Consider the following 15717-nt stretch of genomic DNA (forward strand, 5'->3'; position numbering starts at 1 on the left):
TCAACCTAATTTATACCCCTAGCCACCCCCATACATATATTTAATTAAATTTGACCGAATAAAAGGTAAAAAAAAAATGTGATCAAATGTTTTAGGTCAAATGTTTTTAGGTCAATTATGCTAATATCACTATTTCTTCTCTGGGAATTGTTTGGAGGGGAGCAGCTCCAATTTATGGACACCCATGAAAATCGGCCGACAGTTTTTGAGGTGTGTTATTTTTAGGGACACTATTTATATGAAATTAATCAAATGGAAGGTGAAGGAGTCTAGCTTAGAAAGGGCAATTTGGTTTAAAAAGGACATGTTAGCAGTAGAAATATAATAACACACTTTGGGCCTGATTCAGAGAACCTTTTCCTCTGGGGTTGCACAATTATAAAACGCGTTTGTGAATCAGGCCCTTATTGTGTTATATTTTTTATAAGGCACCCACCAGTGTAGACCCGCCCAGTACCACCCCCAGAACAAGGAACGAGGGGTAGGCAAGGGGAAGGGTTTGGGGTGGGGGGTCTCGGGGAGCATTCAGATCAGCATACATACTCTAACGATACTGCTTGCATCATTCTAGGATGCTAGGAGGCAGTGGTGTTCTGGCAATAGGATAAACAAGACGGCATCCGCATGAAGGATGAATGGAAAGCAGAAGGATTCAGGGGAACATTCACAAGAAGTCAAGGAGACAGACTGTGAAGTGCAAAGAGCACCTGGCGAGCGGTGGCCTCCAACCCCCTTCATGCAAGTCCCATGATATGAAAAGGGGACTTGTGCCCACCAGAGGCGTAGCCAGGATTGTCTAGTAAATGGGGCCTGAAGCTAACGTAGTTGGGCCCACTGCACTGACAAAAATATCTATAAATGCCCACACAGCCCTGCTGAGTGGGCATTTACAGATTTTAGGTGGTCCTTGCCCCTCAGGCCCTACCCTGTCTACGCCTCTGGTGCCCAACAATTCTCCAGGTGCAGTGACTGCGAAAAGCAATTTGCCCAGTTGTTTCACAATTAAGCATTACTCCCCCTAGAGAACGGGATGGGGTTTTCCCGTTCTTTGAGCAACGCAAGTGGATACCTTTTTTGTGCCTTGAGCCCTGAGGGTATGGGCTCCAGGATACCAGCAGCCAATGTGGCGAGAGGTTTTTTTTTTTTTCCTTCGCACATCTGCCTCTTAAGAAGGCAGGCAGGACTAGAACCTCTAGGCATTGGCCATGTGAGAGATGCTCAGGCCTCCCCTGTCGCAGGGGGTCACTGATTCCCCAAGTCAATGGCTGTCCATGACTTGTGTGGGACCAGCTTTATGTGCTAAACAGAACGTTTCGGTACTTTCTGTTGTTGTTGTTGCACTTTGTGGGTTTAGATCAGCATTCAGTAGGAAGACCTTTTCTTTCTTTAGTTCTGCCTGGCAGCTGATTCCGGTCATAGTTTTCTTTTTGCATCATGAAACTCAGTTGGCATATGCGCAGAAAAACGCAGCTGTTCTTTACACACACCTAATGTGCTCTGCTCTGCAAACTAGAGTTGTCTTCGATCATGCGAAATATTATGTTTGAGCAATTTTGCAGTGGACAATATTCACAAGAATAGTTCTCTATCCCTATGCATTATTTGTGTGCGATGTATTCCCATGAGCAACGTCACATTCCGACGACTACTTCAAAGCAGAGGCCTATGAAAAGAGAGCAGCGAGGGAGACCTTCCACAGCTGTGCCTGGAGGCTGCATTCCAGAGCCTGATTCAATGAGGAGAGAGAGGAGAATCCGTGAGAGAGTGCAAAACAAAAACAAGCATTGCCAATGCCAACCGTTCTGGCTTGTGTGTAGGCCTGGGAGAGGGTTTTCCCAGGAACTGATCATATGATGTAAAGGACCATTAATAGTAGCAGCCGCAAAATGGTGCAAGTACTTAGACATATAATAATGATGCCTGGCTAACACCTATCCAATCCCTATATTCAAGCAAAAACTGTTGGTATTGAACATGCTTGTGTTTAACAGGTCTTCATTGAATGACACTCACACTGCAGATAAAGCAAGCGAATAAAGGCACACTTGGCTAAGGGATTCTTATTTCACCTGCATCACATGCACAGCTCCAGTTAAGCCAACAACTCTCAGAAGACTGTTTTGAAATAACACGGGCAGGCATTTTGAGCACAAAGTTTGATTTTGCTGCTTGATAAAGCTATATCAAAGAAAACCCAGGAGGATGTGTTTTGGGAAGGGAGGGACAGGAAGAGAATGGGAATGATATAGGGATTACCATGACCAGGGCAGGTCAATGGGTGAGTAAATGGCCAAACAAAAGGTACACGCTTTGTGTCCATCCTCATAGCCCATCTCCTTCCTAGCTGTACTCAACCATAATAGTTTTGACTCATAGCTGGTGCTTTGGTGCCAAGAATAGCCAAAACTAAAACACTGCCTCTTGAGGATTGGACATGTGCATTGAGCTCAATGTCGGTGTTTCCACTGCAAATCCATGGGGATAACATCATCATAAAACAATGTGTCACTATAAAATACGCATGCTAATTAAATGAATTGTACTAGTCACACTTGTCCAGAAGTGTCACTATTATTATACTGAAAGCTGACCCTCAAGGTGTAATTGATGCAGTTACCTCTCACACAAGATTACCGGTCAGCAATGGTTACACTGCACTACATCTGTGGGGCTGAAATGCTTTGAAGCACTTTCAAACATGAGCTGCAGATGTTCTCTGTACCAGAGCCATCGCTTACATATTTTAAAAAGAGTGGAGCTACATCTGCCGACCCCTGCACCCACCTTTTGTGATGTGATAAAGTTATGAATAACTGGAAGGTAAGGGGGAGAAATGCGCTCCACTTAAAATGTTATTTATTATTATAATGTAATGTTTGACACACGAGAATTGGAAACACTCAATAAAATGTAATCTAATGTAAAGTTGTTTTTTATAGAGCCCTTCTGCCAATAAAGTTTGACTTGCTGTGCATGGCTTTGTAAAATGCAGTAGATGAGGCAGCTTTTGGTGTGGGGGGCGTATATGGTGCCAATGGACACCAGGGAGGGAGACAGGTAGGCAATGGCAAGAAGGGAGAGTAGGGTGTGTTAGTCGGATAACGGGAAGGCAGACACAGGAAAACACAGAAACAGGTGGTGTGGATGGATGGAGGTTGGACATGCCCGTTACCTGCATGCTGTTATGTAAATCTCTATATTGTTTGTTTACTACCAGTCAGAGAAGCCGTATGGACAGCTCCCGGATTGAGGAGTGAAACCGTGACAGAATAATTGTTCATAGAAAATGGATAGGGTCTGCATCTGTTAAGTGTTCGTCAGAAGGAGTGTGGGTAGTGTAAGGATGCAAGTTTTCATTAGTGAGGAGTTAGCTGAGGGTTCAGAGGATGTGGATGGGGAGGGGAATTAGGGGTTTTCTTCCTGGCTCTTGGTTGTACATTTCACTGAGTTTCAGGTACAGCCAGTGTCCCGCAGCAGAGTATTCATCCATCAAATTGGTTTCACACAGATGGTAGTGCAAAGAGTTTTTCAATTGCTCATTGTAAATTAGCTTTCTTTTCGGGGGCACAGTTTCTAGTTGGTTGTTATTTATTTGAAAGTGATTGGTCGAAAAACCACTTCTTGAGCTGTTCCCTGAAAATGAGTTGGTTCACTTCCAGGAGGAGAGGTTTGGGTAAGGAGTTCCAAAGCCAGAACTGAAAAGGAGGATCCTCCATGCCATTTCCTATTGAAGGTGGGGGATAGTACTAGTGTTTTGAACAACACATATTTAAGAAATTCTATATTTGTAAATTGAAAAACCACCTTAATCCAGCACAGTTTTATGTTTTCATTAGATTCTAAAGCTTGTAGCATATACAAACTAAGCAGTGTAAAACCAATGAGGACACACCCATAGGAAGTAACATCATAGAACAAAAATGAATAAAGACGAAACATAACAAAGGTCAGCACATGTTTTGCACTTAGGTCTATAATGAAGACCTCTGGCACATTTTTGCATTGTGTGTGTAGGCAACATAAACACAGAACTGTACGGGTTGAAGGAAAATACATAAAACCATGTGGATACACATAGTGATATAATTGATTAATTATTGATCTTGGTATATATGTGTTATTCATTGATTGTCTGACCTGAAATGGAGTCATAAAGGACAAAATGATGTTCTAAACAAACTCTGATTGGGAATCTATGGGTCAGACTAATCCCATTAAGTTGATGTTAAATGCAGCAAGACTTCTGAGAAGACAATAGATTTCCCAAAAATGAATTAAGTTATGTTATGAAGTAATATGAAGGCATACAATGTAAAGGCATTTTTGGAAACTGACCACCTTTCTAGAATTGCGTCCCACAATGCATCATCATTTAAAGATTTAACTGAGGAGACAACCCCACTCTATCAAATAATTCCTCCTATGATATTAGTCACTGAGAGGTGTTATTTCACCCAATAGTTCTATCTCACTCTCTACCTGTGGTGTTCCCCAGGGGTCAAACCTCTCTCCCTGGCTGTTCAACCAATACCTGGCACCGCTTGCCCACAGCATTTCCGTTCTCTGCTCCAACTTTCAGTCCTATGCGGATTACACTCAGCTCGTTTTCAAGCTCCCCTCTGCCACCTCTTCTCCTTCTCTCATCTATGACTGTCTGCTACCCAGGAGTGGTGTGCCACCAACGAGCTGTGCCTTAATGCCAGTAAGACAGAGATTCTCCGACTCGGCACACCTGCACCCAGGTCCCTGCCCGCCCAGTTCAACACCCGCACTGCCACCCGACAACCCTTGTGTTAGGCAGAAACCTGTGCAGTTCCCTCTGGGACCACTGCAAAAGATTTAGGACTACAGGTGTTTGGCAGTAAACCCACTTGGTAGCAGTCTGTACCACACAGATTCACTTGGTAGCTGTGGCTGAGCAGTCAGACTTCCCTCAAGAAGAGTTAGGCAGTATACAGAGTATTCACAATAGGTCAAGAGAACACAGTAGAACAAGTAAACACTGACCAGGGCTTGGTGTAAAAGAGATATAATTATTTATTTAAAACCACATCTAGAAAAACACACAGGCACTAATACTAAGCAATTCAAAAACACGGTCACTAAAAGATATACACTCCCTTAAAAGAATATCAGACAAGTCTCAAGTAAAGCCCCACTTATTTTCAGACAGCGGTGAGCGCTTAACGTAGATGGCAATCTAATAGTTCGTTTTTAAAAAGGGAGAGAAGAGCAGAGAACAAGTTGAAACAGATCCCAACACTTTTATCAGAACATAACAAGAGGGAAAGGCAAAGTAAAACCGTTAAGTTAGAGTTCAAGCGGCCGGATCCACTTTCAGAGGATCCAAACGAAATGTGTCCAAGGTCACACGGTTGCAGTGCACAAAAGTCTTGTAAAGGTTCAAAAAGGAGTTGGACCAAAGAAAGGGACCAGTTAGAGGGTCAAGGCGGCCAGCCCAGTCCAGAAGGTTAAGGAGTTATTATTACCTTGTAGCAATCTTTAGAAAGGTGGACACGGTACCTTAAAGTGGTGAGAACGGGGGCAGTTGTTCCTGGCAGCGGGTGCAAGTCGGTGCTTTGTCCAGGGGAAGAGGGGATCTCGTCGTGGAGGAAGACAGGGGTCCGTTGCACTGCCAGCCGCGGAGTTTCTCAGGTTCAAGGAGCGGTCTGATGATTCGCGGTTCAGTGGTGAGTGGCTATCCAGCCGCCGGGGTGGTTGGCACGGGCAGTTCGACCACAAACCGGGCTGGGGTGCGAAGAAAGGAAGGTAAACTGGTTCTGCCCACCAGTCAGGGGAAGAAGCCTCTCCAGCCGGGAGATCTTCTCTGTCCTCGGGAAGTGTTGAGTCGGTTCTGCAGGGCTCCACCGGTGGTGCCGTCGTGATAGGTTGGCTCAGCTTCTCCCTCGTCGGATTCTCAGGTCCTGTGACGACTTCTGAAGTTCCAGTCCCCAAAGCCCTGCTTTTATGCAGAAAACCCCCATTCACTCTGCCTAGCTGTCACTCAAACATGCTAAGTGGTGAGCTGGCCGGCTCATCACTTGGGCCAATCACACAAGAGTGTGACTTGAGTTACCAAGGTTACTCAGTCCAGGGTGCCTAAACCCCCTCCCACACCCCCTGTGGTACCCAGACAGAGTGGCACCACTTTGGAGGCTTCTGTGGAGAAGCCCGCCAAAAAGTGGAACAAAGGGCTCGTCTTGGGTTGGAGTTACAGAAGAGAACACAAACGCCATTTTAGAATCGAGTCTTGGCAAAAAATACCAACCGGCAAATTAATATTAATTAAATAAACCGGCGATATGTTCGAGGCTATGAGAATTAAATAATTAAAGTTGGTAGCCTCGAACAATGGGAAAATCCCATAGGAAAATATTTGCGGTCGAATATAAAAAGTAGTTTCCACTGCCACCAGCCAAAACTCGATCAGGGAGGACGGAGATGTGCCCCCTCGACTAACAGACCCCGGGGCAATTGAATTGCCCCAACCAGTACGTCCACAATATGATGGTTTGTACTGGTTTCTGTTAATAATTTGGGACTAGTAAAGCCAATGGTGACTTTACATGCCCTGGGAGACAGTAGTCAGTCCCAGGGTATGGAGTCTATGGTGGGGTGTCACTATGACACCCCTGTGTTACTGCACGGAGGGTGCTGTGTAACACACATAGGAAAAACACATGAGACCCTATGGAGTAAAGGACCCCATAGCCCATAAAACACATTACCAGTCAAAGGAATACCATAAATCATGTCCAAGAGTGGGGGAAAAGAGTCTCACTCTTGGCAGGAGGAAAAAAAACAACTCCAGAAATCCAGCAAAGCTGCTGGGGGACTCACTAGGTTAGGAAATTCAGCCTAAAGAGAGAATTCTCCCTAACACCTTGCACTTGGGTCTGTATCTGTAACCCTACAATCCCCCTACCTGCACGTTTGGACACCTGCTGTCTGCACTTACCCTTGCACCTGCCCCCTGCTGGGCAAACCTCTTGTTATTGTTTTGATCCCATGTGCAGCACTGCCACCTCCTCTTTCCCCTGGCACTTTTCCCCTCCCCACTCCCTTGCACTTGCGCGGTCTCAATATCACTTGGCCTAGTAACATTGTTGTCTCTGTCCTCCCTCTGTTCCCCCTTACGTGACTCATTGCACCTTGAAACACCTGTGCATAGGCACTTTACAAATGCCATATCATATCATATCAGTATAAGAATTCTCCTAATTATATAAATCTAAACAGAGGTTTCCTGAGGGTTGACCATGCACCTTGCATATGTACATTATGTAGCAGAAATATGTGAGCAGCCTTTCGCACTGGTCAGTATTGACAAAAATCACCCATGTGTTGGGAGAGTCAGGCATCTGGCATACGTACTGCACATTTCTGACCTCCTCTATACCCACCTGGAACACACCAGTACACAGTTATCCATTGATGCCAACAGCTTGTTGTGTAGAAGAAGGGACCTTGATGATGTCCACGTCCCCATTTCCCTTCAAAGAAGTGTATTTTGGGAACATGTCCTTACAGGGTTGCTGCTACGTAGTACTTATATCACTTTCGTAGCCCTAAGTTGTAGAAATGGAGAACTGCAGAGCAATAACCATATTCTGCATGACCATTGCAGTATGGTCCCCAACAATTCAACACAAATATGCACCATAAATAACCACTGTGTGCCTTACACAGTACCCTGTTCCATGCCTCCAGCAAGTCACACCAGGTGTGAGGAGAGCATTGAGCCCTGGGTTGGACACACATGAAAAAATCCCTTTGTGAATCATAGGTTCACGCACATGCGTTCTATTCACTTCCTTAAACCTGCTGCTTTGTGTCTGGTGCACGTGCATGCTACATTGTGCACATGCAGAGCAAATGTTGCAAACAAACTATGCATCAAACCAGAATCAAATGGTGTATTATATCAATGTTCTAAGTGCATTGCAAGATATATTCTTGTATTGTCACATTGTCATTCCACTAAGGGACCCCCTAATTGATCCCTCACCAGAGCTACACTAATCATCAACAAGTACTGCAATGCCAACAGTTTGGGCTTTCGGGTGGACATGGGACAGGCACTTGCCAGGCACAGCAATAGTAGTATTAACTGCCCATTGTGTGAGATATATTTATGGGTCCTGACAACACAGGGAGTTCCTCCTCCCCCAATCAGAAGTGCCACACCAAGATATTTGTACATTGTATCTAGCTCTGTCTATGGGCCTCATTGCATTGTTGCTGTTCCGGAAACAAGGGTGCCAGTAAACTCACCGGCACCCTTGTTTTTGGACCGGCAAACTACGTATTTGCCTGCTGGAGATGCTGTGCCTGACAGGTCTGACTCTGCCAGGCGCAGCGGTCACGGTAGGAAAACTCTTCATTGAAGCAATGGTACCATTAGCAGCGGTGCCAGTGCTTCTGTGCCCCCACTCCCATAGAGTTCTAAGGGACTCTTTGGGAATGGCGATTAACAATATACTGGCGCCTGACTTCCCGGCCGCCAGAATCATAATGAGCCGGTGGGACTGGGAAATTAGGCGCAGGTAAATGTTATGGGTCAGCACCGGCAGGGTTACTGCGGGACCCGTAATAAGGCCCTATGAGTCATTTAGAACCAGTGAATCTCAGGAAACAACACTGTTCAGGTATTTCATTAGAGCTGTAAGGGATTTCAATCAGGCACACACCCAAGTCTCACCCAGCATGTAGTGCGCAAATGAAACCCTTATTTCATTTTTGTCTATAAATTCAATATTCTGAATGATACACCACTCATATCACACCCTTCTCAAAATACCCCCCAGGTCACACTGAACTAGGAATCAGGCTAGTATGTAAAGGTAAATATTTATTTATTTAATATTCAATCACACATAGGTTTAATATAGATATATATGGGGCAGCAATCACCCAAAGGGTGACAATACAATTCAGAAAGATAAGCAAAGCAATTGAATTCACTTATAAGGAGGCATATTAGAAAAAGCAGGGAAAAAGAAGAGTTTGTTTTGCACACAGATAGTGTTTAGGTTAATGTCCCCCCTGCAAAGATGTGTTTAAATAGAAATGAGCAGTCCTACACCAATGTGAGTAACCAGCAAGTATTCGGGAATGAAATACAATGTCTTGAGTTATAGGCAATCTTCCGTCCCAAACAAGAGTGAAAACCTTATTTTGGCAAATGACCCTTTGAAGATGACAGGTGAAAATGGCTTTGTGAAATACTGCAAAAGGGTGCAAAAATGCTTAAATGGATAGAAATTCTAAGAAAAGCACAACTAATCAGGTCCTACCATACATGATCTATAATATAAACAACAATACATGCTTCAGATCAGGAAGGGATGGAAAAAGCACTTTGAAATGGGGAAATGACATGTGTAAACTTGGGAATTCTGCAAATTCGCTGCAAACTTTTACTATGCGATATTGAAGAAAAACGGGTTAAATACATTGTTCTGTGATTTAGTTGCGGGCGTAGCTAAGGATGTTAGGTATCAGTGAGAGTTGAAATGTTGTTTCTATCTTTAAAACTGAAGGAGTTATAGAGGTTTTAGTGAGAGGCGTTTTTGCAAAATAGGTGCGGAATTGAAAACAGAAATGCGCCTTTGAAAATGACAGATGGGTTTGATTACACTTTATTATGAATATGAGAAAGAGAATGCCACAGATGGATCTTACAGTCACGTGATCAGCGTAACCCGTCCTGTTGTGGATACTCTACTTCTTCCTGGGATTTACTTTAGTTATTCAAAATCACTATGGAGTTATGGTTTTGAAAAACAGGTGAGACAATCAGCGCAAAAAGGATTCTAAAAATTCTGGAGTTCTGAATTAAAGATGGGATGGATTGAGATATGGATAATACAATGCAGATATGCTATGGGCCACTGTTCTTCCTGTTAATACTTACAGAAGGAGTTATTAAATTGGACCATCAGCTCTGGTCAATTAATTGTATCTGTCTACCAGCGGCAGGCCACCTCTAGTGGGATTGGACACTGAAGGCGGTTCTGGTCAATTGGATTGCACCTCAGCCTGGATTTGGAAGGGCCCCTCTGGTTACTGAACACGGTAGATAGCAGGATGCAAGCTTTCAGCGGGCAAGCCTTAGTGGTAGCAAGCCAAGCTGAATCAGAATAAAATCCCTTCAAGTTTGGGATGTTTGCAATTGGGTCAGGCTAGCAATAATTCTGCAATGCTAGAGTCTGGATTCTGCAAAGAAATCTGGATCTTTCAAAGAATTCTGGAGTCAGCTACAAGTTGAAGAGTTCTGGAATAAGGTGCTGCACAGACATCTGGATGGGTTCTGGAATCAGTGTGTTCTGGAAGCAGTGTGTTCTGGAAGCAGTCCTTTGTGTAGGGAAACTTCTATATGTATGCATTACAAATCCCAACCCCCAGTTTATGGTGTGGACAGAACTTCAAAACACACCCCCATGTCTGTGAGTGGCTACTGGCGCGTGCTTTGTTCTGGTTGGCAGTGTAAACAGAGCTGTATCCTATGACAGGATTTAGGAACTCCCACCTGGATTTTTACCCAAAACATACGTTGCACGAATGTACATTTCTGCCATTATGTACCCTCACAAAATTGTACATATATACTTTATACTCGATTATCTACATTTACATTCACTTCCCATCTTTGTGAGATCTGTATTGGTCATTCTATGTTTTTTTAACAATTTTACCCATAACACTTTGGATTAATCATTTCTAATTTGATACATCTCTGAGTGCTGATCCGGGGATCATGTACGTACAATTTTATGCTTGCAACTTTTATAGTTTTGCCACAATCAGTGTTTTAGTGTATCTTTGGTTCCTTATGTAGTACAAACTCTTACCACATCTTCAACTGTCTAGCATGAGTTAAGATTTATACATTTGTATTTTTCACTTGTCTACTTATTTTGGCTGTCATGTTAAATGTCATAAAGTTCTGAAGCAAAAACAAGTAATTTCCATTCAAAATCCAGTCCAGGTTTTTTTTCTTTCTTCCAAGTGCGCAAATGGCCAGTCCTTTCAAGTTGACTGAGAAACCTCCACATCCTGCCGATCCTTGCAGAGCTCAATGTTCCACCTGTTCTTTGTTCTTTGGTTAGCCAGGAGACAAATGTCTGAGGCTTTCTTTGTTTTCATTATGCAGTAACCATTAACAGCCATTAGCCTTCCTGTTCTCAAGGAAGTGTCAAGTAGAGATGTCAGTTTTCCCAGGCCAGGATATCAGATCAGAATTACATAGTGGATTGGTCCCAGACTAGGACCTTTGACATTAACATTTTTATTCTTCATTTCCCATATAAAATATAAGCACAGTTTATAAAGGATTTAAACATTTTAAAAGAATTAGCCCTTCACGAACATGCTTGAAATAGTGGCTTTTGCAATTTTTCAGGACAAAGAAAATACATTTAAACTGGTTTTGACAGCCATTTTCTTTAGGCAGCTGTCAGGCAATGATGCCTGGATTCCTCTGACTGCCTGGAGAAACCATGATTTCAGCACACTTTCCTTTCAATAAAAATGACTGAATTTAGTGCCAAAACAGCACTTTGAAGATTGCCGTTGATTAGGAAACTGTATTTAATGGCAATCTCGGATTTTAGCCCTTCTGTGGCCTTGTTTCAAGTGGCAGTGACAGATGACAGCAGTGATTCCTGTTTTTACACCAACTTTGCCTGTGTGTGTGGCAGGGTGTGCAGCTCTTTTGTTGGTTTAGGCACCATGCGCAATTTTTCAGATTTGGCACACACAGGGTTATTTCCTCAATTTTTGACAATTTTCTATCCCCATTGGCATTATACCTCCTCCCCCCTGAATCCAGCATGATGTCCAGTCATGGGGGAGTTGGGCAAGTGGGATTATTTTTCTTTCGGTCCATGTGAAAAATCTGGTTGCTTCTCCCATCAGCGATAGATGTGACACAATCGCCTTGCTGGTTCTGATTGGGAGTTGGGAGCTGGGAGCAACACTCCGGGCTCTTGGTTCTTTTTACTTTCCGGTCCCTGAGGATTCCTCCTTGGTGATTAGCTGAGTTTTAGTTCCAGTGCTAGAAAACAGAACATAGCATGGTTATGGAAATTTCCCCACTACTACTCCCCGAGGGTGTAGTGGGGCAGATGCAAGCATTGAATACAATTTACAATATTCCAAGCCTATTTTTAATATTGGTTTTAACACTCTTTCCTAGTACGTACTTCAAATACAATGTCTCTGGATTTATCCCCTCTGGGTTTCCGGTTGGCTCCTCTATTTGCCGCAAAGTATGTCTGGGATGGCAACTCTTTAGCTGGTTTATGTGGACCCAATTGTCTTCCCCCTCTGTCAAATTGCCCTTGGGGATGCAGATTCTTTAGGCGACTGGTGAGATTCTGTCCACAATTTCAAAAGGACCCCGCCAACTTGGGAAGAATTTGAACACTTTGGCTTGGTTCCTTTGGAAATTGTACAAGTAGACCCGGTCTCCTACTTGATATTCCTTTTTAGTTGTCTTAAGGTCATAGTGGGTCTTCATATTGTCTGCAGATATTTCTAGATTCTGCTGAGCATACACAAAAGCATGTTGAAGGTGTTTTCTCAGATTCTCAACATACTCATGAGTTGTGGAGGCATATATCAAGGTCTACTCTTGGGTTCTCTAGAGCAGATGCTGTGGTAGCACCATCCTTCGTCCAGTCATCAGCTCAAATGGATTCATTTTTGTTCCAGAAGAAGGGGTAGATCTGATGGCCATCAGGACAAGGGGTAATTGAATGTCCCAACTTGGCCCAGAATCTGCCACAAACTTTTTTAATATGCTCACAATTGTTGTATTGTACCTCTCAACTCCACCACTAGAGGACTGCCGCTGGGCAATGTGTAGTTTCCTTTTGAGCCCAAGTATCTCGCACATCTTTGTCATCACTTCGCTAGTGAAGTGACTACCTCGGTCTGACTCAATCCTTTGGGGTAGTCTAAAATGCGAGAAGATGTGATTGATCATCAGGGCAGCTGCTGTTTCTGCCTTGAATTTGGGGCTGGGAGACATTCCACCCATTTAGTAAACAAGCATGTTACAGTCAACATGTACTTGTTCCCCCTAGAGGAGCGAATCACAGGCCCATTGAAATAGACTTGAAAATCTGACCAAGGCAGTGTCATCCCCCTCTTTTGGAGGGGAGCACGGTGTGTGATTGATGTTGGCTGAAATTGTGCACACACAAGACACCCCTTCAAATATTCGTCGAGGTCCTGCCCCATTTATGGCCAGTATGCAATCTCTCGTAAGATTTCTAATCTCGTATGAAACCCACAATGACCGGCTGTGACCGCATCATGGGCATAACTTAGTATCAGGTTTCGGAATGAGGTAGGGACCACCCACTGGTCATGGCCAGATATGGATCTCCTCACCAACAAACCGTCTTGGATTCAGAAAAGTTTTGGACATTTCATCAACACTCTGAGGTCCTCTTTCCGAATGCAATCGGTATCCGTCAGGGGAAAGTTCTCAGGGTCCTCAATGTGTTGATAAAACCTACCAATTATTGGATCCCCTTTTTGAGCCATAATCAAATCAACATCTGGGGTCTCCTTACTCCACTGGGTGGTTGAGAGTTCACTGTGAGCATTTGCTTGGGACCTAGTGATAGCAGTGACATGGATTTCCCCCAACAGGGATGCGATTTCAAGTAGATCCCCTTGATGGCTCCGGTTTTGGCCAGCTGATCAGCTAGGTCATTTCCAGTTTTGTCTTGTCCCTCTACTTTAGAATGACCCTTGATCTTTTTCCAGTAAATGGTCATCCCATTCGAAGTGACCAGATCATCAATATTCTGTATTCATTTTCCATGTTTTAGTGCTTTATCGTTAGCACACAGCATGCCTCTGGTTTTCCAATTAGAGTTGGTGTTGGACATCAGTGAGGCTGGCTCGATGCACAGCCATCAGCTCTGCCACTTGACTACTACGGGGACCGATTTTGTACCCAGCAGAGGGTTCTGGGGCATCATTCACCAATGCATTCCCACGCCGGCCACAAGTTCCTTTTCCCCGTTGTTGTCAACATGGTAGCAGCACCCATCCACATAGACAGTGGGAATTCCCTCACACTTGTCTTCTTCATAGACTTTGTGTGGCAAATTAAGGTACGCCTCCATGTTGTCCTTGATTTTAGGACTTTCGTCCTAGAGACAGTTTTCTCTGGCACAATCATGCAAGTCAGCCAGACCTAGCGTGAGGGGACACTTCTTGTTTTGGCCATATCTGACCTCCACAGGAAAGCCTTGCATTGACAGAATACAGGAAGTAATTCAGGAATTACTCACATTTCCGGCCCGGATTCTGTCACTTTGAAGATATTGCAGAGGCTGGTGTGGAGTCACCACTATGATGTGTTCCCCCTGGATAAACGGGCGGTAATTCTTCAATGCCCACACCGTTGCCAGGAGTGCCTTCTCACAATCGTTGAATTTTTCCTCCACAGAGGATAAAGTCTTCCTCTCATAGGAGATTACAGTCAAGCATGTATTTGAGAACCCTGTCTCCAAGAAGAACTCCTTGTTTTTGACAGGGTAAGCTAGGCAAGGCGCTTGTAAGAGGCTTCTTTTGAGTTGTCTTACTGTCTCAGCCTGTTCTGGTCCCAACTTCCACTTGCCCCCCCCTTCAATAGATGGATCAGGGGTCTTGTGTTCTCTGTGTAATCCTCAATGAACTTTCTACTGTAATTAGTCAATCCAAGCATGCTCCTTAGCTCCCGCAGAGTTGTGGGGTCTTTTAGTTTCTGGAGTGCTTCTACGTTCTTTTCCTGGGGACAGAGACCCGCAGGAGTTATCCCATGCCCCAAGAAATTGACACGGGTCCTGCACCAATGTGCCTTTTGGAAAGATAATTTTGCTCTGGCAGCCCTCAACTGTGTCAGAACATAACGGATCTCCGCTATGTGTTCCTCCACAGTTGAGCTTTTGAATAGAACATCATCTAATAGGCCAGGTTACCCCTTTCACCCAAGTCGGGCATGGCCTTATGCAAAAAGATATTAAATTAATTTCCAGAGTTGATGTATCCGAAGGGAGTCCAGGTCCAAGTATACTGCTGCCCCCCGAAGGTAAGGGCCAGCTTGTATTGGTCCTCCCTACTGACAGGTACAGTCCAGTACCCATTGGTCAGGTTTTTGTTCTACCATGTGGCATGTGCCATTTAAACTAACATGGTTGACACTATGTTTTAATTTTATTGGTCGGTTCGCCAGGGTCCAGAGGACCTTGTTTACACAATCTATTAGGGGAGACAATCTACGCAAGATGTCATTCCCTAGTAAACATGGTCTGCCCTCTGGAGTCACAACTATGACCGGGTGTTTCACCTTGTGCCTCCCAATTTTAATGTCTAAATCCGCAGTCCCTGCGACAGGGATTTCCTTCCCATAGAAGTTCTGAAGTTGTCCAGGAAGAGGGGTGAGAGGGATCTGGTATCTATCCCCCCTTCCTGAATTCAGCTGATGAAAGGGCCTTTTTCACAGACGGGTGGCTTGGGATCCAGTGTCCACCAGTGCCAATAATTTACATTGCCCCTGTATTTGGACCAGGGCATGCAATCTTCCCTCCTTTTCCTCAAGGGGGCAAAGATAATTCACATTTTGGGCCAATTGGTCGGTTCATTTCTTTACTCTCGATTCTGACAGAGGGGTAATTTGGGCAGGATTCTGTTTGGGAGCTTAGGAACCTGTAA

Source organism: Ambystoma mexicanum, chromosome 10 (genome assembly GCF_040938575.1).
Source record: "Ambystoma mexicanum isolate Mex_15411 chromosome 10, UKY_AmexF1_1, whole genome shotgun sequence".
NCBI classification, from domain to species: Eukaryota; Metazoa; Chordata; class Amphibia; order Caudata; family Ambystomatidae; genus Ambystoma; species Ambystoma mexicanum.